Below are 22,582 nucleotides of genomic sequence, written 5' to 3' on the forward strand. Positions count from 1 at the left end.
ATACAATGCAATTCTGATCCAAATACTAACAGCATTCTTTAAAGAGACAGTAAAGTTAATCATTAACTTTATATGGAAAGGGAAGAGGCCCCAGATAAATAAAGAACTATTGAAGAAGAATAACGTAGGAAGACTTGCACTACCTGACTTCGAAACCTACTATACAGCCATGGTAGTCAAAACAGCCTGGTACTGGTACAAGGAAAGATACACTGCTATAGGGTCGCTATATGTTGGAATTGACTCGACAGCAATGGGCAATGGGATGGAACAGAATTGAAAATGAAGATGTAAATCCATCCACCTAAAGTCACCTGATCTTTGACAAGGGCCAAAATCCATCAGATGGGGAAAAGTCAGTCTTTTTAACAAATGGTGCTTGCAAAATAATATCTATCTACAAAAAAAATGAAGCAGGACCCATACTTCACACGATATACAAAAACTAATTCAGAATGGATCAAAGACCTAAATATAAAACCAAAAGCAATAAAAATCATAGAAGAAAAAATAGGATCAATGCTAGAGATCCTAATACATGGCATTAGCAGGATAAAAACCATTACTAACAATATACAAACTCTAGAAGATAAGCTAGATAACTGGGATTTTCTAAAAATTAAACACTTATCCTCATCAAGACTTCACCAAAAGAGTGAAAAGAGAAACAGGCTGGGAAAAAATTTTTGGCTATGACAAATCCAACAAAGATTTGATCTCTAAAATCTATAGGAAAATCTAACACCTCTACAACAAAAAGATAAGTAATCCAATTAAAAAATGGGCAAAGGGAATGGACACTTTACCAAAGAAGACATTCAAGCAGCTAACAGACACATGAGGAAGTGCTTGCGATCACTAGCCATTAAAAAATTTAGGGAAATGCAAATCAAAACCTCAATGAGATACCATCTCACCCTGGCATTATTGGCACGAATCAAAAAAACAGAAAATAAAAAATGTTGAAGAGGCTTTGGGGAGATTGGAACTCTTATGTACTGCTGGTGGAAATGCAAAATGGTACAACAGTAATTAAGATGGCTCTTCCTTTGAAAGCTAGAAATAGAAATACCATACGATCCAGCATTCCCACTTCTAGGAATATATCCTAGAGAAATAAGAGCCACCACACGAATAGACATAAGCACGCCCATATTCATTGCAGCATTGTTCACGGTAGCAAAAAGACAGAAACAACCTAGATACCTGTCAACAGATAAATGGATAAACAAACTGTGGTACATACACACAATGGTGTACTACGCAAAGATAAAGAACAATGATGAATCTGTGAAACATCTCACAACATGAATGAATCTGGAGGGCATTATGCTGAGCAAAATAAGTCAATAACAAAAGGACAAACACTGAATGAGGCACTACTATAAAAACTCTTGAGAAGGTTTACATACAAAAAGAAACAATCTTTGATGGTTACGAGGGAGGGGAGGAATAGGTAGGTAAGTGGTAACTTGGGTGAAGGGTAAGACAGTACACAATACTGGGGAAGCCAGTACAACTTGTACAAGGCAAAGTGATATAAGCTCCATAAACACACCCAAACTCCCTGAAGGACCGAATTACTGGGCTGAGGGCTGTGGGGACCACAGTCTTGGGGAACATCTAGCTCAATTGGCATAGCACACTTTATAAAGAAAATGTTCTACATTCTCCTTTGGTGAGTAGAGTCTGAGGTCTTAAAAGCTTGTGAGTGGCCATCTAAGATACTCCACTGGTCTCACCCCATCCCGAGCAAGGGAGAATGAAGAAAACTAAAGACACAAGGGAAAGATTAGTCCGAAGGACTAATGGACCACAACTACAACAGCCTCCACCAGATTGACTCCACTACAACTAGATGGTTCCCGGCTACCACCACTGACTGCTCTGATAGGGATCACAATAGAGGGTCCCAGACAGAGCTGGAGAAAAATGTAGAACAAAATTCTAACTCAAAAAAAAAAGACCAGACTTATGGCCTGACAGAGACTGAAGAAACCCTGAGAGTATGACCTCTGGACACCCTTTTAGCTCAGTAATGAAGTCACTCCTGAGGTTCACCCTTCAGCCAAAAGTTAAACAGACCGATAAAACAAAACAAGACTAAACAGGCACACCAGCCCAGGGGCAAGGACTAGAAGGCAGGAGGCTGGTAATAGGGAACCCCAGGTCAAGAAGGGAAAGTTTTGACATGTCGTGGGGTTGGTAACCAATGTCACAAAACAACATGTGTACTAATTGTTTAATGAGAGCTTGTTTGTTCTGTAAATCTTCATCCAAAGTACAATAATAAAAAATTTTTTTTTTTAAATCTCACCAGTATTTTGTAGTTTTCAGGCTCTTGCATAGCTTATTGTCAGATTTATCTATAAATACCTGATATTTGTGATGTAATTGCAAATGACACCCAACAATTGCAAATGGTATTGTTTTTAATTTCAATTTCTGATTGTTCTTTGATGGTAAGCAAAACTACAATAGGAAAAACAAAAACTAAAAAACCCTATGAGGCAGTTCTACTCTGTCCTATAGGGTTGCTATGAGTTGGAATCGACTGAACAGCAATGAGTTTTTTTTTTTTTTTCTTGGTAAACATTAGAAGTCTTTGGGACACTTTAAGATTTTGAAATGTGAGGCTTAGGCTTTAATAATTTTTTTTTAAAGAGAAGGTGAAAAGAGTACAGGCCATAATTTTAAAGCTTAAAAACAAAGTATCAGAATAGATAAGTAGGACAAAATTAATCAATAAGTCTTAATCGATGTTACATAAGCAATCTATGGATCCCTGATGGTCTAGTGGTTAGGATTTGGAGCTTTCACTGCTGCAACCTGGGTTTGATTCCTGGTCAGGGAATTCTTTGGAAACCCTGGTGGTATAGTGGTTAAGAGCTATGACTGCTAACTAAAAGGTCGGCAGTTCGAATCCACCAGGCACTCCTTGGAAACTACGGGGCAGTTCTACTCTGTCCCATAGGGTGGCTATGAGTTGGAATTGACTTGATGGCAATGGGTTTGGCTTTGTTTTGGGTTTAAGAGATCTATGCATCTTACACATTTTTCATCTGTGTGAGGTAATTTTCTTGTTGCTATTTAGATGTGATTGACATAATTTGATAATCTTGTTTATTAGTATACTTTGTAGCTATTTGTATATAAAATGTCAACAATATTTACCCCAGTTATATCTTCCTCTTGTTGGCAGCAGTCATGAAAACGGCCCTGACTCATGGTGATTCCATACACAATGAAATGAAATGCTGTTTGGTCCTGCACTACCCAGTGATTGGTTGCAGATTCAACCATTGTGATTCATAGGATTTTCAATTGCTGAGTTTCAGAAATGGATCGCCAGGCCTTTGTTCCTAGTCTATCTTAGTCTGAAAGCTCCACTGAAAGCTGTTCAGCATCATAGCAACAAGCAACCCTTCACTGACAGATAGGTGGTGACAGCACATAAGGTGTATTCTCAGCAAGGGACTTGCTCTGAAGTAGTAAGTGAATGTCACCAAGGTTCTCTCCCTTTCTCCTAATCTTCTCCCCCACCCTGTTTCTGCACTTATCTTTAACCCAGTAATGAAAAGAAACTTCATCATGCATATTATACCTTTTCAGTTTTAGGAAGTTTGAATAAATGTCTATGATTCTCTCGTGTTGCAGCCCTGACCCTACACTTCCCTCTTGGGTATGATGGGTAGATTTTAAAAAAGCGCAAATGAAATATAATGAAGCAGTTCCAAAATATTTGGATTTGCATTATAAAACCCTTCGTGTTAAATATAAGTGTATCTTAATAGGAAGAAACTTAAATGAACAAGAAGTAAATAATAATGCAATCATCTTGCTAATTAACCTGTACTTTTTTTTTGTTTGTGGGGTGACTAACATTGCTGCAGTTGAAACTCAGCAATAAAGGGGCTTATTAGCAGAGTTCTGGTGAATCATAATCCCCTATTTCTCCAGTGTCCACATGTCTAGCTATTTCAAGGTTGTTTGTATCAAACTTTTATTACAAATGCTAATACTGAGTTATTTAGGGAAAAAAGTGACAAATGCTTTCCATCTGGGGGAAAGAGAGTACTGCTCTCATTTCAGTGGGCCTAATTATAACCCCACTTGCTATTTTAGTCCTTATTTACTTTCCAATTCTTCAGGGATTGGGTAGTATTTAACAATGAAACAAGCAGCGCTCCAGTGTCTAATTAAGATTTTCTTGTAGGATTAATAAATCATGTCTCATTAGCCCCACTGAACTAGAGGGGTTAACCTTCACCTTGACGTTCTACCTGAAGTAAGTTTGTGAATCAAGTATTGAAGGATGTTGAGCAAACAGTCTGATTAAAGCCCCTGAGTCTTCAGATGCCAGCCTCCTATTGATTTCAATGCATCGCTTAAATGTGTCTTTTCAGGTGATCTTGAATGACCTTTGGAGGAAGCCACAACCTTGGACTTCTCTAGAAAGACAGCAGAAAGCACCTTTGCATTTTTCCTGAATTACTTTTGTCTGAGATGCATTTCTACTTATTTCTTTTCTCACTGGAGAAGAAGGAAAGAGCCCAGAGTGCAGCAGCCATAGAGAACTCTTGTCAGTTTTCTAGCAGAGACTCACATTTACTGGCAACATTTTCTGAGAGGAGTGGGCTGAGTTTCACAGGGACATGGCAAAAGGCAGAACGATTCACTTTTAAAACTTACTCAGTGAAAACATTTTCGACTTTTCTCCCTTTGTTTTTCAAAACTACAGCGATTCAGTAGGCAAATAAGTGGCCAATGAAGAAGAAATTAAAAACCAGTGTCATCTCCTTGATCCTTAATCATACCTTTGTAAAATTAGGGAGCTGGTCTAGATAATCCCTTAGGGTCCCTCCATTTTCAAGGTTCATACCCTCCCCCCTTACTTCAGTGATATAATCCATGCCTAGCTCCAGGAAGCTAAGCTTTTGTTTGTTGTTATATTACCACTGTCTCACACATAGTAGGTGCTCAATAAACATTTGTTGAATGATGAATGAAGTGGGGCCTTGAAATGTGTTATAACAACAAGCCCTGGCTTTGCCTTTATGATGAAAATGCACCAGGAAGCCTCTCCTCAGGGAGTTCATGGTATCACTGTGGAAACTGGCTTAAATAACCTGAAGCTTAGCAAACCCACCGAACATTCTGTGATAACTGATGCAATGCATGACATAGACGCAATAGATGACAAGAGCTTAGAGAAGGTCATGCAGGCTTTATGAAACAGTGAGATAATAGATATGATTTGGTAGCTGTTTTGGTTTTGAGGGATGGAAAAATGAAAATAATAATAGAATAATAAAAAATGAATATATTGTACACAAATTTCATATACTGTGTATGTTATCACATTTAATCCTTATAAATCCAGGCGATTGCTATGAGATTATATGCACTGTACAGATAAGTGAACTGCGGCTTAGAGAGGTCACACAGCTAACAAATAGAGGAAGAGGAGTTTGACCCTAGCTCTGACTAGCACCAAAGACCGTGATACCCACCTGCACCTTGCTCACTTAATAGTAAGTATACCGGGCCTTTGAAGAACCAAGCTCTCAGACAGAATGCTGTCTCTTTTATTAAGTCTTTCCTGATGGAAACGCACCCTACTACCCTCTTTGCCTGATCATCCCCAAAGAACCACGATCTCTTCCCTTCTAGTGCCTTGTTTAATCAACTCCTCTTCGGTGTGGGTAGAGCCTGTGACTCACTTCTAAGCAACAGAATATGATTACATATATTATATAAGGCTCTAGAGTCATTTTCCCTCTTTGTTGCTGCCTTTGAAGAAGGAATCTGCCGTAAGTCCTACAGATGCAAGAAAATGAATGCTGCCAACAGCTACACAAGCAGACAGACATCCTTCCCTACTCAAGCCTCCAGATGAGATCCCAGTCCTGGCCAACACTTTGATTGTGACCTTGTGAGACCTGGAAGCAGAGAACCCAGCTAAGCTGTGTGCAAACTCCTGACCCACAGCAATGCTGACATAATAAATGTGTGTTGTTTTAAGCTGCTAAGTTTGTAGGAATTTCTTATGTAGCATAGAAAACTAATGTAACTTGTCTACCTACTTCTCTTTTATCAATAAAATAAATTAATTATTGGTGCTGCCATCTTTGTAGTCACCATGCCAGAGATCTAGTAGCCATTCTGGGCTTCTCTCGGTCTCTACTCCCAACATGTAACAATCTCCAAGATCTGTGATCCTACCTTTTACCCAGTTCTTTGTTTCTATGCTTCGTACCCACAACTTGTCTTAGGCCCTCCAACGTGGTGAAATTCAGACCATACAGCTCATGTCTTCTTCAAGGCTCAAGGCTGTAAGATGACATGGGCTCACTCTCAGAGAAAAGAGGGAGGCAGTGGAACTCTCAAAGCCAGGGGGCAAATAATCAAAGAAGACAAAGCTGATAGGGTCCTGAACTCAGGCAGGAGGGAGCCAGGGCCTTTGCTCACACCTCAGTTAATTTCATGTTGCCCAGGGCATCAATGGCTCAGAAGTGACCTCACTTTACTGCAGAAGCACCTTTACAACTTCCTTTTCCAGCTGTCATCACCTCCTGCCTGGACCAAATTGTCTCTCTGACTTAGGTCTTATTCCCCCCTCAAATTATCCTTTTCCTATTCCCAGAATGATTTTCTAAAACACAAATTTGATCATCTCACAATGTTGTCCACTAACATTTAGGATCAATTAAAATCTCTTAGCATAGCCCCTAAAGCTCCCCATCCCCACCCCGCTAAGTATGGCTGGCCTGACTCATCTCTTACAATCCTACCTTACCTTCTGTGTTCAATAATATTGATAATGTATAGTTTCTGACACAAATTCATGCTGATTTCACATGAAGATTGGAATTATTGTTCTCATGGTGAGGAATGCCCTCCTCCATCATGTCTTAGACTTTCCGCTCTTTAAGATTAGACTGACTTCACTTTTTACAATCACGTGGAGGTGCTATGACCCCTAGGAAGCCTTCACTGGCCTTTATTTTTTTATTTTAGCTCAATTAAAAAAAAAATTATTGTGTTTTAGGAGAAAGTTTACAGTGCAAATTAGTCTCTCATTCAAAAATTTATACACAAATTTTTTGTGACATTGGTTGCAATCCCCATAATGTGATGCCACTCTCCCCCTTTCCCTTTCCACCCTGGGTTCTCAGTGTCCATTTATCCAGTTTTTCTGTCTCTTCCTGCCTTCTCTTCTTTGCTTTTGGACAGATGTTGCCCACTTGGTCTTGTATACTTGACTGAACTAGAAGCATGTTCCTCACATATGTTATTGCTTGTTTTATAGGCCTGTCTAATCTTTGGGTGAAAGTTGGACTTCGGGAGTGGCTTCAGTTCTGAGTTAGCACGGTGTCCAGAGTCCATAGTCTCAGGGGTTCCTCCAGTCTCTGTCAGACCAGTAAGTCTGGTCTTTTTTTGTGAATTTGAATTTTGTTCTATATTTTTCTCCTGCTGTCTGGGACCTTCTATTGTGATCCCTGTCAGAGCAGTTGGTGATGGTAGCCAGGCACCATCTGGTTCTTCTGGGCTCAGGCTGGTAGAGGCTGTGGTTCATGTGGTCCATTAGTCCTCTGGACTAGTACTTTCCTAGTGTCTTTGGTTTTCCTCATTCTCCTTTGCTCCAAGTGTAATGGGACAGATAGATGTATTTTAGATGGCCGCTCACAAGCATTTAAGACCTCAAATGCTACTTACCAAAGTAGGATGTAGGACATTTTCTTTATGAACTATGTTATGCCAATTGACCTAGAGGTCCCCTGAGACCATGGTCTCCAGCCCTCAGCCCCAGTTACTCCATCCTTCAAGGTGTTTGGATGTGTCTAGAAAGTTTCTATGGCTTTGCCTTGGTCAAGTTGTGCTGACTTCCCTATATTGTGTATTGTCTTTTCCTTCACCAAAGTTAACATTTGTCTACTATCTAGTTAGTGATTTCCCCTCACCACCAACCCCCTCTCTCATAACCATCAAAGATTTTTTTTTTCTGTGTGTAAACCTTTTATTGGGTTTTGATAATAGTGGTCTCATACAGTATTTGTCCTTTTGTGATTGTCTTATGTCATTCACCATAAGGCCCTCCAGATTCATCTACATTGTGAGATGTTTTGCGGATTCATCATTGTTCTTTATCATTGCATAGTATTCCATTGTGTGTATGTGCCATAATTTGTTTATCTATTCATCTGTTGATGGGCACTTAGGTTGTTTCCATCTTTTTGCTATTGTGAACAATGCTGCAATGAACATAGGTGTGCATATGTCTATTAGTGTGATGGCTCTTTTTTCTCTAGGATATATTCCTAGGAGTGGGATTGCTGGATTGTATGGTATTTCTATTTCTAGCTTTTTAAGGAGGTGCCATATTGTTTTCCATAGTGGTTGTACCATTTTACATTCCCACCAGTATTCACTGACCTATTGAAGAGAATTATTCCAGAATAGGGTAGAGGCCTTGTGGATATTCAGTTGGGAAAGTATCAGAACTACTTTAAATTGTTCACTTGATCCAAGAGATGACCACTTTTCAGCCCATTATCACATCTTGACCATAAATTAGTTACAGTAATGACAGAATATTCTAAACATGTTATGTGGCTGCCTCAATGATAATGCATTTTACGTATCATTTCATACATCTTTTTCTTTGGCTGGATAAGAGTATAATAAAGATACACCTCTTCACCATAAAAATATTAAAACTAACATCTATTTGGGCAGATACGTGCTTCTGCAATTTAATGTTGGCATTTTATTTCCCACAAAAATGTTTTTTCACAGTGAATTTCTAAATGGGTTCTGAGGTGACCGGGAAGGTCACAGATGAGAAAAGAGATTTCAGTAGTTGGGAATTTGAATAACTGCAGATGATAATTATTATTATTACACTTTTAATACCAGAAATGCACACAACATATGTGGGACATAAAGGGAAGTCCATCTGGTTTTGAAAAAATGGGAAACAAAAATCAGTGAAACACGTTTACATACCAAAATTGGCTCAACTTAACATAGTTTTACACAAATAATGCATGTGTTATACGTTTTTTGCCAATCTTTCGGGCCTCCCCCCAGTATTTTCATAAACACCGCTATGCTAATTTTTTATAAAAAAAATTTTTTTTTAATTTTTTTATAGCAACATGTAAATAATATTAGCATAGCACGCTTATAAAAATAGCTCACAGGGGGAAGGCTGCAAAAAATTAGCAAAGCGTACTTACAAAAATACCTGGGGGGATGAGGTTGACAAAAAAAAAGTGTAACACGTGCATTGTTTGTGTAAAAATATGGTAGTTGGTAAGGAAAACGAAGAACCAACTTTATTTTTTAGTTTGGAAATTTATATAAATACATGTGCCACTAGGGGGCTCCCTAACATTCCACAATTGTTGGGAGGCCTGACTCACAGCAGGGGTCATAGAATAATGAATAAAAATGCTTTGTAATTTAAAGTATATTCCTTGGTCACATTAACATTTGCACATTCAAGTCTGGATATGGAAGTTTATTATTTTAAGGTTTGCTAGAGTTGAAAATGTATTTATGGTAAATAATTTACAATGCAAATATAAACATGCACCTGATAGAGAAAGGCATAACGTGTTTCCTTGAACTCAATTTCTTTTGTGAGTAAAAGGGGTGGGGGGGAGGAATCTCATTTAGTTTCTGATTACTTCCTGAGTAATACAAAGTGAAAAGATAAAAACTTTTACCACCTGAATTATTCTATCATATTAATAAATCACCATTTGTTGATATGAAATACTTCTCTCTGTAAATATGTGTGTGTATATATATATATGTAAATATATATGTTACACACACCCATATATACATAAAATAATCCCCCCGCCCCACCCCACCACGGTTTCAGTAACCCGCTTGTCCCTCAGTGTTTATGTTACTTCAAATGGCCACAAAGCGCAAGAGTAGTGATGTTGGCAATTCGGATATGTCAAAGAGAAACCATAAACTGCCTCTATTTTATGTTAGTTATTGTTGTTAATCTCTTACTGTGCCTAATTAATAAATTAAACTTTGCCATAGGTATGTATGCATAGGAAAAAAAAACATAGTATATGTAGAGTTTGGTGCTATCTATGGTTTCAGGCATCCACTGGGGTTCTTGGAAGATATTCCCCGTGGATAAGAGGGGACTGCTGTGTGTGTGTGTGTATATATGTTTATATATATACACATGTAAGCCTATGTATACATATATACCCAGAGCCGTCGAGTGGATTCCGACTCATAGCGACCCTACAGGACAGAGTAGAACTGCCCCATAGAATTTTCAAGGAGCGCCTGGCGGATTCAAACTGCTGACCCTTTGGTTAGCAGCCGAAGCACTTAACCACTACCCAACTGGGTTTCCATATATGTATATACGTACATATATATACACAGACATATTTACATATATATTCGTGCATGTGTATGTATGTGTACATAACTGGATATTAGATTTTTAACTCCAGTAAAATATACAGAATAAAAAATTTAAATTATAAATACTAATATATTACAGTTAAGGAAATCCCTGAAAGCTTGGTCTTATGCAGATGTACTTAAGAAAAAAAGTTAACCTATGTAATTAGGCTATATTTTACTTATTGGTCTAAAGGCATGAAAAATGCAAAACTGATTTGAAAATTGTTGCCCAGTAGTATTAATCATATTTATGCCAAAACCATTATATACTAGGCAAGAAAAAAAACTGGGTATTTAGCATTTTCGTACAATACATTGCAATTTACGTTTTTTTTCCCCCCAGGCTTTCAGTTATGTTTAAATTATACGACTATTTCATTACACATTCCTTATTTGTTTCTATTCTTGTCAAGTGTTCTGGAATAAATATCTAAAAATTCCACTTAGAACTATACTTGGAGTCTGTTTTGTGTTTCTCTGGAAAACATGTACCCTTTGAAAACTGATGAGGCAATTTCCCCTAGCTTTCCTTGCTTTTTCTTTTTATCAGAGCATAGCATACATTCTCATTCTCTCTCTTTCTTTCCTATCTTAGTCTTTACGTCAAGACTAGAATTTTTAAATACTGTAGAGATTTTTAACCAAAATTTTGTTAGCTGGTAAATAATTCATTCTTATTTTTAGGTTTACATATGTGTATATGCTTTCTCTCTCTTCCTTCCCTCTACATAAAAGACAAATGCAGGACTTGTGTACAGAGACATTTACATGTCTGCCCCTTTCTCTAGTACTTGAAAAATTAAAGACAACCTTTGAAAGAAAATGAGGGGAATTAAATACAAACACGTGCTTTCTAACTCAGGCTTTTACTAAGCAAGTACCAAAAAATAAAAACAAAAGTCAAAAACACATTGCCATCGAGTCGATTTTGATTCATGGCTGCCCTACCGTGCAGAGTAGAACTGCCTCATAGGGTTTCCAAGGAGCAGCTGGTGGATTTGAACTGCCAATATTTGGTTAGCAGCCTAATGGTTAACCACTGTGCCACAAGGTAGTTAGTATTATAAAGTTATTATGATATTTTGTTTAACCAAGTACTGGTTTATAATTCTCTTGCTAAAATCTTTTGCTTCCTTTTGTTTAAAACAAACAAACAACTTAAGCTCAGTAACTCAAGTCCAAGTTAGAAGGTCAATTAGTTTGTTAATGCACACCTTTAGATGACGTATTTGAAAATACAGGGTGGACACTAAATCTGGAAGCACCCACAAATATGTAATGAGTCATTCATTAAATATAGCATATAGATGACACATTAGTATTATCTATGCTTTCAAACTTTATGACTCTCCTAAAGTCATTTTATCTCATTGTCTCAAGGATGTATGTTTGAAAATGATTTTTATATACCGGAACATGAGAGAAAGAAAGGCAATTGGGAATGACTTGATGAATGCATGTGTTTAACGGCTATATGAACCAGCAGAAAAAGAAAAGCATTTGTTTTTATTCCAAATACTATTTTCTAAGTTGATTTGAACTTATTCTAGGATGAATAACTGTGATCTGCATTTCTCTGATTTCAGTGTGAAAACTGGCTAAGTAACTTAATGTCATAGGGATGACTAGCTCCTCTTGCATTTAAATATATGTATACAGTCATATGTATAAGTATGTATATTTTTTGTTTGAACAGTTACAAAGTTATGCATTGCTGGCCACGCAATGCACTGTCTTTACTGAGCTTGCCCTGCTATCGGAGGTACTTAGTAAACATGTATCTAAAGTTATATAACAATACAAAACAACAGTTGCGGAATGACAGTGACAGGAGGCAGAACAGTCAAGAGCTGGTCTAGAACTCATCCTATTCACAGATCTCTGAGATCGTATTAGTTTTTCAGGCTGGAATAAAGGCTGCTCTTGTAGCCTTCTCAGGGGTAACCTGGAGGATCGGTCATTAGCCTCAGCTTGTTTATCAAGCTACAAATCCAGCAAGGTCCATCTGTTTTAAGAGCTACAGATTCATTGTAACTGTTTTAAGACCCACCCAGAATCCAGTGCCGTGGAGTCGATTCTGACCCCAGTGGCCCCAAATTGAAAAGCTGCATCTACTGAGATCATCTGTTACCTCATTTGTTTTCCCAGTTATTAGCAAAGTAATTAATGGTCTCCTGGAAGTTTTTGCTACACATGCAGTATAGAATTATCTCGTCATAATAATTCCCATTCCCTTACGATCTAATTCAGTCCATTGTTTTTCCTTTAACATTGAGGGCAAGGTAGACAGATTAGAAAATCTGGAGTATTTCAAAGGTCACTGAATAATCAACAAAAAGTTAATCAATTTGCAATGTGGGTTTTCATCACATGTCTGTGCCTAAGGCCAATGAATCAAACTAAGTGGATTTAGTGCTCTAAGCTTTTACTAGGGTTTTCTCTAATACCAATAGGTGACTCGAAATAATCCACATATATATTGGCAAGGTGATGACCTCTCTACCCTTCCATAATAATTTTCCGCCCTAATTGCCCAATATTAGAGTCCATGCCTTATCCCAGCTGAGTCATGAAATGCGACCTTACCTAGGCAGCTGAAACCCCCACAGATATGACCCACCGCTCCATGTTTATTACGAATCTTGGCCTTTTCTTATAATTTTGTCAATATTTACAAGCACGGCAGTCTATGAATAAGGCACAGCTCCGGAAATTACTCCAAGCAGGCGGGGGATGGCTCATTTCCATACAGGCTAAAGAAGAAAGGCCTCACATCGATGGTTCATACCTTAATATATTTTGCTTTTTTTAATTCTGTATTGTTGCTATATTTGAATGAAGCTTTCTAAAAATAAATTTATCCTTCTGGAATGATTTATTTTTGGGGCATGTAGGATGAAAACTCCTATGCTCCAACCTACATGCGTGTGTTATGAACCATATTCAAACAGGCCAATTTGCTGGTTGGTGGGCATGGGTCCATACTCTTTCTCACATACACGTCTCTCGTAAATACAAACTTTATATTCTTTTTCTCATTTATTCCTGGATATAGGGACTTGGGGCCATTTTCTTCAAACAGAAATTGCAGACGATTGACTGGCATCCTACCACACCTCAGTTAAAGAGGAAAATTTGATGTCTGGACATGTGTAGTCTTGTGGAAAGGAACCTTATTTCATTCATAGACAAGCGCAGTAGTACGGCTAGCAGTATTTCCCCAGAGATGGTCTGATTTAAAAAAAAAGAAAAAATCGATATCAACTCTTGACACATTTTCATTTACATCAGCGCATGGCTTTCAGTCGGGGCACAAATCAATATGCAGCTTTTAACATTGCCCAACTCTTTCTTCCTATTGGGCTTCAGGCAGGCCATTTGCTGTTAACATCCCATGTTTCTTGGGGAGGAAGTTTAACTGTTTTTCCTGTGACTAATCACAATGGCTTGAACTGTGGCATTAATCACATGACATTTTCTTCATCACCACTTACAGCCAATTGACTTTTTACTTAGTGAATGCATTTGAAGGAGGTGACAGTTGTTCTGAGGGGGTCAAGAGTCAATGGGAAGAAGAAATATTTAGTTCCAAAACATATATAGTATATGGCTTCTAACGTTGACACCATGCCAGGCAGTCATTACAAGCCTTATCACTCTGCAGGTTGGGTCTCACAGACCAGATGGAGAATAAGATTTGTTTAAAATTAAAGTGCTAGTTAAGAGTCACAGTATATGGATTGAAAACACTCTGTGCCTTTCTGTGAACTAAAAGTCACATCAAGGATCACTAGCCACTGGTGAAGAGTTTCCTCTAACTTTTAGAATTGAATTCTTTTTCTCTCTGTTTTAAAGCTGGCATGAAGATTCGGTTAGGTCTGATGTATTGTGAGAGTGCAATTTCTGCAGTATTGTCAGTCTAAATTAAATGTAATATCTAGTTCATTACCGCAGCTACCCAAATTCCTAAATAATGAATCAAATTCTTACATTATTCAGAAGCCACGAAGGGGTTATTAAGCTGAATAAGCAGAGACCTGTGAAGGTTTACAACATATTTATCTAGGATAATTTCAAAGCACAAAAGGAAAATGTTTTAAAAATATATGAAAAGATAGCCTCCACATAGTATTGCCATATATTTATACTATACCCAAATAGCAATGATATCTCTTTTTAGAGGGTGTTCCCTTGGGATATTAGTCTCCTAAAACAGATTATGGGGGAAAATCAGTTTGTGAAATGATGCACATAGAGTCCCTGCTTGGTGATCATAAGTTGGAATCGACTCAACACAACAAGCAACAACAATATGAGTATAACAAAGGCTCAAAAAATATCTTCAGTAAAGAAAATTGCATTTCCTGTGGTGTTTTCTCTACTGCCTAACCATTCTGGATTATGTTGTAGAACTCCTGGCTTAGAAGTAGTTGCACATAGCTCATTCTACCTCAGGACTTTGGTATTCCCAGAGCATAAGAAGGTTCTGGAACTTCTGACATTTAGCACTGAGATGGGAATAGATTTGGAGGGGCCCACTGCTGTTTGTTCTTGTCTCCTTCTCAGAGAGCATGAGGACTGGTGTTCTAGATGTTTTGGACATGATCATGGTAGGTCTCAATGCTGTAGATGCATAAGAAGAGTCCTGGGGTAATGGACAGGGGTACAGACAGGGGTAACTTGAAAGGTAATAAATTTTGACTACAGCAAGTATACCCCAAAAAGGAAGAGTTAGGCATCCTGGCCTGAAGGCATTTATATGGTATTTGTTTCCCATATTAGAATGATCAGTTCATTGAAGTGGATGCTTTTGTAAAAGTTACAGACTATAACCTTGTAAAATTACATTGTAATGTTGATATGTTGAATCATAGCTAAAGCTGTGGATGAAGTTTAAAAAGCAAGCAGCCATCTAAGATACAACTAGTCTACTCGCCTGGAGCAACGGAGGAAGGGGTCAGGAATAGGAGTAAAATATGGAATGTGTGTCTAATTGCCTCCATGAACAACTGCCCCCTTTTCCATGAGACCAGAAGAACTGGAAGCCCAGCTACCACCACTGAACATTTCGATCGAAGACTCTATAGAAGAATACTGACCAAAAATGGTTAAAAGCAACTTGAAAAAGGGGAGTGAGAATGGTTGCACAACTTGAAGTATGCAATCAAGTCACTGAATTGTACGTTTAGAAATTGTTAAATTGGTGTATGTTCTGCTGTGTATATTCTCAACTAAACTAAATTGTATTAAAAAAAAAAAGTCTGGTTTCTAAAATACACATTTCAGAAAAGCGTGCCTTTTCCCAAAAGAAGTCATTGGACCAATACGGATATTTAAAATCTCAAGTAATATTTATTCTTGGGATTCCACACTTCCAGATGACTTTAGTTATTGCAAAGGATTTTCAAAATAAAACTCCAACTCGCTTTAAGTTAAAAATCAATACTGCATATTTTAGGATAAGAGTGACTGCATCTGAAAAAGGATGAAATAACAATCACCAAAACTTAGACGTCTGCCATTTCCTACCATGGTCTCAACTACTTGTCTGTATTTTAAGGCCTTCTTTTTTTTTTCTTTAATTCTCTAGCAATGTTTACTCTGAAACATGCTATAGAGAGCTTTAAAAATATTTCATAAGTGTGAGTAATTTTAAAATTTGTTGGGTTCCTTGTTGTTGCTGTTAGGTGCCTTCAAGTCAGCTCTGACTCATAGCGACCCTATGTACAACAGAATGAAACACTGCCTGGTCCTACACCATCCTCACAATCATTATGCTTGAGCTCATTGTTGCAGCCACCATGTCAATCCATCTCATCAAGGGTCTTCCTCTTTTTCACTGACCCTCTACTCTACCAAACAGGATGTTCTTCTCCAGGGGCAGATCCCTCCTGATAACATGACCAAAGTATGTGAGATGTAATATCTCCATCCTTGCTTCTAAGGAGGATTCTGGTTGTACTTCCTCCAACACAGATTTGTTTGTTCTTTTGGCAGGCCATGGTATAGTCAATCTTCTTCGCCAACATCACAGTTTAAAGGCATCAATTCTTCTTTGGTCTTCCTTATTTATTGTCCAGCTTTTGCATGCATATGAGGTGATTGAAAACACCATGGCTTGGGTCAGGTGCAGTTTAACCTTTAAGGTGACATCTTTGCTTTTGAACACTTTAAAGAGGTCTTTTGCAGCAGATATGCCCAATGCTATGTGTCTTTTGATTTCTTGACTGCTGCTTCCATGGGTGTTGGTTGTGGATCCAAGTAAAATGAAATCCTTGACAACTTCAATCTCTTCTCCATTTATCATGATGTTGCTTATTGGTCCAGTTGTGATGATTTTGGTTTTCTTTATTGTTGGATCCCTGGGTGGTACAAATGGTTAAGCGCTCGACTACTAGTCAAAAGGTTGGCAGTTCAAGGCACCCAGAAGCACCTCAGAAGACAGGCCTGAAGACCTGCTTCCAAAAGGTCACAGCCTTGAAAATGCTCTGAAGCAGTTCTACTCTGCACACATGGGCTTGTCATGAGTCAAAATCGACTCGATGACAATAAACAACAATATTTGTTGAAATTATATGATAAGCACACTAATCTCTGATTTTTATGGATATTATTCTGTAGATATAAAAGAAAAAAAGTGACTTGATTTAAGGAAAAAAAATATTAAATAAATAATAGCACAGATGGTAAGAGTCTACGTAAAACCTCATGAAATCATTACCAATGGGTCTTTATGGGAACCACAGCTCCATAGTACCTGGCTAACTACAGAGAACACAGTTAGCAATTCACTACTTTTGATTGACTATCTAGTGCTCTAATTTCCTACATATTTTATCCCTTTTGATATTGGCAACCATCCTGAGATCCAAAGGGGGCAAGTATTTGACTTTCCTTTAAAAAATGATTAAACTAAAGCATAGAGATTTTTGTAAGTTATAAAAATCATATGAAAAGCAAGTGACAGGGCTTGGAATTCAACTCAGTTCCTCTGATCTCCAGTGTGTAGTGTATTTCGGAAAAAATAGCACCAACTAAGGAATTATCTGTATTCAAATTGACTGCAGGCAAACAGCTTTTTTCACCTCTGTGACAAATTAAAGTTAAGTCTAAACTCATTGCCATCAACTCAATTCCAACTCATAGCCACTTTATAGGACAAAATAGAGCTGCCCCATAGCTTTTCCAATGTCGTAATCTTTATGGACGCAGACTGCCGCGTTTTTCTCCCATGGAGCAGCTGGTGAGTTTGAACCGCCAACCTTTCAGATAGCAGCTGAGTACCTGATCCACCAGCAGTGGTCCACCAGGGCTTCTTAAAGTTAAATCTGGAGAGACACAAATCCACGATCATCTCCTTTTCTGAGAATCAATAAGTGTATAAATCAGTAGTGCTTGGCACCTCCAGTCTAGGCTCCCCATGCCCCCCCCCCCCATTTTACTCTGTATTTTCTCTAATTTGCTCTGCTTTTTGGTTTCCCAAGACAGGTGTCAGTTTCCTGAACTCTCTTGGACCCTGCAGAACCTTCAGAATACTCCTGGAGCCACCTGGACAGAGCTGATTTTATTCCGGTACTTTCCTTGATTTTGTGTAGCTACATGTTGAATAAGGAAGAACAAAGAAGAATTGACACCTTTGAATTGTGGTGTTGGCGAAGAATATTGAATATACCATGGACTGCCAAAAGAACGAACAAATCTGTCTTAGAAGAAGTGCACCCAGAATGCTCCTTAGAAGCAAGGATGGCGAGACTGCATCTTACATACTTCGGACATGTTGTCAGGAGGGATCAGTCCCTGGAGGAGGACATCATGCTTGGCAAAGTACAGGGTCAGCCAAAAAGAGGAAGACCCTCAACCAGGTGGATTGACACAGTGGCTGCAACAATGAGCTCAAGCATAACAATGATTGTGAGGATGGCTCAGGACCGGGCAGTGTTTCATTCTGTTGTGCATAGGATCACTGTGAGTCAGAACCGACTCTATGTTACCTAACAACAACAACAACATGTTGGACATGAAATATCCAGTGCTGGCCTTGAAAAGTTAACATAGCTTCCTCCAAGGCTGATCTGACTTTTTTTTAACCTTCTTAGAAAGTTGTGAAGAATTGAGATGTGGAACCAAATACAAAGGAAAGGGAGAATACTTTCAGTCCAAATTACCCTTGGATCAATGGCTCTGTCAAAGGCTCATTCTTGTGGCTTGAGTATTGCCGCTTCTCATTCAGGCTGCCCTTTATCCATTTACTTACAAACTGCTCTTTTTCCATTTACTTAAAACTTCCTCAGCTTTTGGAGAAAGTACTTGTGTTTTGGAATACCTCTCCTATTGGCACTTCCTGAGAGCACTTTCAAAGCGCCTTAGGAAAAAAAAAAAGACAGTTTGTGCTATTGACCTGGTGATTGCTTTTATGCCCTCCCAGTGAAGTGTGAACTATTTTGATAGCTGTCAACAGAAGCACTGAGTGGCTACATTATTTTGAGACAATTTTAATAACAATGGAATAGTTATGAAGGAAAGTTTTTGCTTGCTAGGGGGAAAAACACATTAGGAAAAAAAAAGGCAGCGGCTCAAACGTGTTTGGATACCTCCAAGAGAGCTTAAGAAACCACAGAATCCCTTAAAAGTCCGCCTAAATCCAAACCGGCAGAAATGTTAGTAAAAATGTTATTAATGGATATTTTAGCTAGTATACTACTTTTTTTTTTTTTTTTTTTAGGTTACCATATAGTAGAGTAGAACTGCTAGATATTATGTGTACAACAGGTATGGCTTTCAACTTCCTTGACTGTTAATTAGTACAGTTGTGCTGTTTTACATAACTGGCTGCATAATTTTACTATCTGATCAAAGAAATTTATATTTGCTGTATCTTTGCTATTTTGATATAATATTGATTATATTTTTGCTTCATTTGACAGTGAGTATTCATTTGATCAGGAAATGTAACCACAATAACATTCCCCTTTTTATGGAGAAATACTACTGTTAGCTGAGAAACAGTTTCCAGGGATTAAATTCGGTGAAAAGTGGGAACGTTCTGTTCTTTTGGTCACTACCGAAGATTTTCTTTAGGATAAACCTTCTTTAAATTTGCTATAATAACTAGCTGATCAGGTTTTAAATTCATAAGAGCTTGGGTTGTTTTCTATATCAATAAATGTACACATTCCCTGCCTTATTTTGACATAACTCATGCTATACAATTAAAATATTGAGAAAATATTCTTTTTGTTTCACAAAACTACCTTAGCAAGATCAGACTAACACTGCATAGATGACAGAGATTCATAAAATAGGTTGTGCACATGTTCTTTTACAAATGGATTTGACTCATTATGGCATTAGCAAAATTTCCATTGATTAACCAGTAGGCTGTAATGTTGTTTTCAATCAGGACTGAGCAAATCAATTTTACTTAACACTCTAAGTTTTCTTGACTTTGAGGTGTTTAGGGTAAGTAGATATTATATTGCCTGTGGGAAAACACTACACTTGTAATTAAGCTTAGGAGGTAATTTCATGAAAAGAAGAGGAAGAAAATATAGCAAAGTTTTAAGGATAGTGGGATTCCCAGAAATGCAAGCACTGTCCCTGCTTGAATGAAATAAATTACATTATCATCCATCATATGACTAATCTAAGAGTAGCCACCTCTCTGTTAAAATTAATTGAATGAAATGATTAAACACCATCATTTAGGTAAGGAATAACAAATTGAGACACACTATTAAGAACTCCGTATAGAGTTGGCACTCCATAAATATTTACTGAACTGAATAAACAAAAAAGACTTACATAAAAGATAATCTCCCTTCCCCACTCACAATATGTTCTATTTATATTCTACTATAAATAATATCACAGAGTGAAAACTGCATAAAGTGGGCACATATTATCTATCTATAAAAAAAAAAAATTTTTTTTAGCTACCTCTTTTATGCAGTATATAAAATGATATACTGATTTTTGGCAATCACAGGCAAAATGACTGCCCAGAAGTTGGTGAAAATATTTAGGATGGAACTGAAACGTCCCTTTTGAAAAATATATTCCTTGGCGGTTTAAAGTTGAAGTTTATACTATTACTGATATCATTTGTGTACGGTAATTACGAAATGTCAAGTATAATGTAAAAGTTGAAAACCATGACAAGGTTCTGAGAAAGTATATAACCTTTTTTCCAAGAAAATAATGAGAAAACACTACTTTAACATTTTTGTTGGTGAAAAATTTAGAAGGTATAAATTCTGTAAGTTTGTTGAGAATTTTATGAAATCTTCGCCTATTTTACTGATACTAAAATTTAGAAGACCAGCAGATGGCATGTTAAAAAAAATCCCATTAAACACATCTCAGAAATTACACAAACTGACTTCTTGTATTGGAAATGATATTGGGAACTAATGGGGAGCAAACATAGGTTCTAGTCTTCCTCAGTGTCCAGATTACTTACTAATATTAGGTAAGGAATTAAGCATGTATCACCATATTTTCCTGGCTATTTTTTCGTTACATGGACTTCAATTCCTACCTTTGTTTTTACCTCTTTGAGAAGCAAAGTAGAAAAACATTTAAAAAATAATACTTCATGACCAAGTGGGGCTTATCCCAGGAATAAAAGGGAAATCAAGTCAATGTAACTTACCACAGTAACAGACTGAAAAAAAAAAATGATCACTTCAATAGACACTGAAAAAAGCATTTTACAAGCTCTAACATTCATTCCCGACCAAAAAAAAAGAAAGCTCCCTGAAAAGGAAGAACTGAAAAGAATTCCTCAATCTGATAAAGGTCATCTATGAAAAACTTACAGCTAACATGACACATAAGGAAGAAAAACTTAATGCTTTCCCACTATGATCAGGAATAAAACAAGGATGTCTGCTCTTACCACTTCTATTTAATATTGTGTTGTAAGTTCCAGCCAATGCAGTAAGACAAGTAAAAGAAGTAAAAGATTGGAAAAGTGGAGGTAAAACTGTCTTTATTTGTAGACGACATAACTACTTATGCAAAAATCTGATAGAATCTATAAAAATGCTACTAGAGTTACTAAGTAAATTTAGCAAGGTTGTAGAAAACAATACAAACATATAAAAGCTGCATTTCTATATACCAACAATGATCAAAATTAAAAAAAAAATGCCACTACAGTAGCATAAAGTACTTAATAAATTTGATAAAAGATGTGTAAAACCTATATATTGGAAATTATAAAATATTGCTGAGAAAAATTAAAACCCGTTGCCATCAAGTTGATCTCGACTCATAGCGACCCTATAGAACAGAGTAGAACTGCCCCATAGGATTTCCAAGGAGCACCTGGTAGGTTCTAACTGCCGACCTTTTGGTTAGCAGCCATAGCTCTTAACCACTACGGCACCGGGGTTTCCAGAGAAATTAAAGAAGACCTAAATAAATGGAGAGATGTACCTTTCTCATGGATTGGAAGATTCGATATTGTCAAGGTGCAGTCAATTCTCCCTAAATTGATTTATAGATTCAGTGTAATTACAGTAAAAATCCCAGCAGCCTTTTTTGCGAAGTAGAAATTAACAAGAAAATACAATTCATATGGAAATGCAAAGGACCTACAATAGTAAAAGTAAATTTTAAACAGAAGAACAAAGTTGGAGGACTAAAACTACCTGATTTCAAGATTTATTATAAAGCTACATTAATTAACACAGTGTGACACTGGCATAAGGATGAACAAATAGATCAATGGAACAGAAGAGAGCACAAAAATAAACACACTTACGCAGACTACTCTTTTTGACAAAGGTGCAAAGGCAATTCAGTGGAGAAACAAATAGCTTTTCAACAAATAGTGCTGGAACAACTGGATGTCCACATGCAAAAAAAGACCCTGGATCCATGCATTCTACCATACAAAAAAAAAAAAAATAGACCTAATCTTCAACCTAACTAAAACACAACAGAAAATATTTGCATTCCATCTACATAAAATTTAGAAAATTCATTCTCATTTATTGTGACAGAAAGCAGATCAGTGTTTGCATAGGGATTGGAGGTGGGGGAGTAACAGGAAGGGGTGAGTGGAGGCTGTATAGATAGTCTGGTCCAATCAGAGAAAAACCACATAGCAAACAGAGAAAATTTG

At 37.4% G+C, this 22,582-nt stretch overlaps 1 protein-coding gene across 7 annotated transcripts in view; it reads right to left on the reverse strand.

Annotated features, from left to right (window-relative positions):
* The window catches only part of HS3ST5 (heparan sulfate-glucosamine 3-sulfotransferase 5), a 361,222-nt gene that overhangs the window by 43,631 nt on the left and 295,009 nt on the right, over window positions 1–22,582 (reverse strand). The window lies entirely within an intron of this gene.

This window comes from Elephas maximus, chromosome 1 (assembly GCF_024166365.1).
Source record: "Elephas maximus indicus isolate mEleMax1 chromosome 1, mEleMax1 primary haplotype, whole genome shotgun sequence".
Taxonomy (NCBI): Eukaryota; Metazoa; Chordata; class Mammalia; order Proboscidea; family Elephantidae; genus Elephas; species Elephas maximus.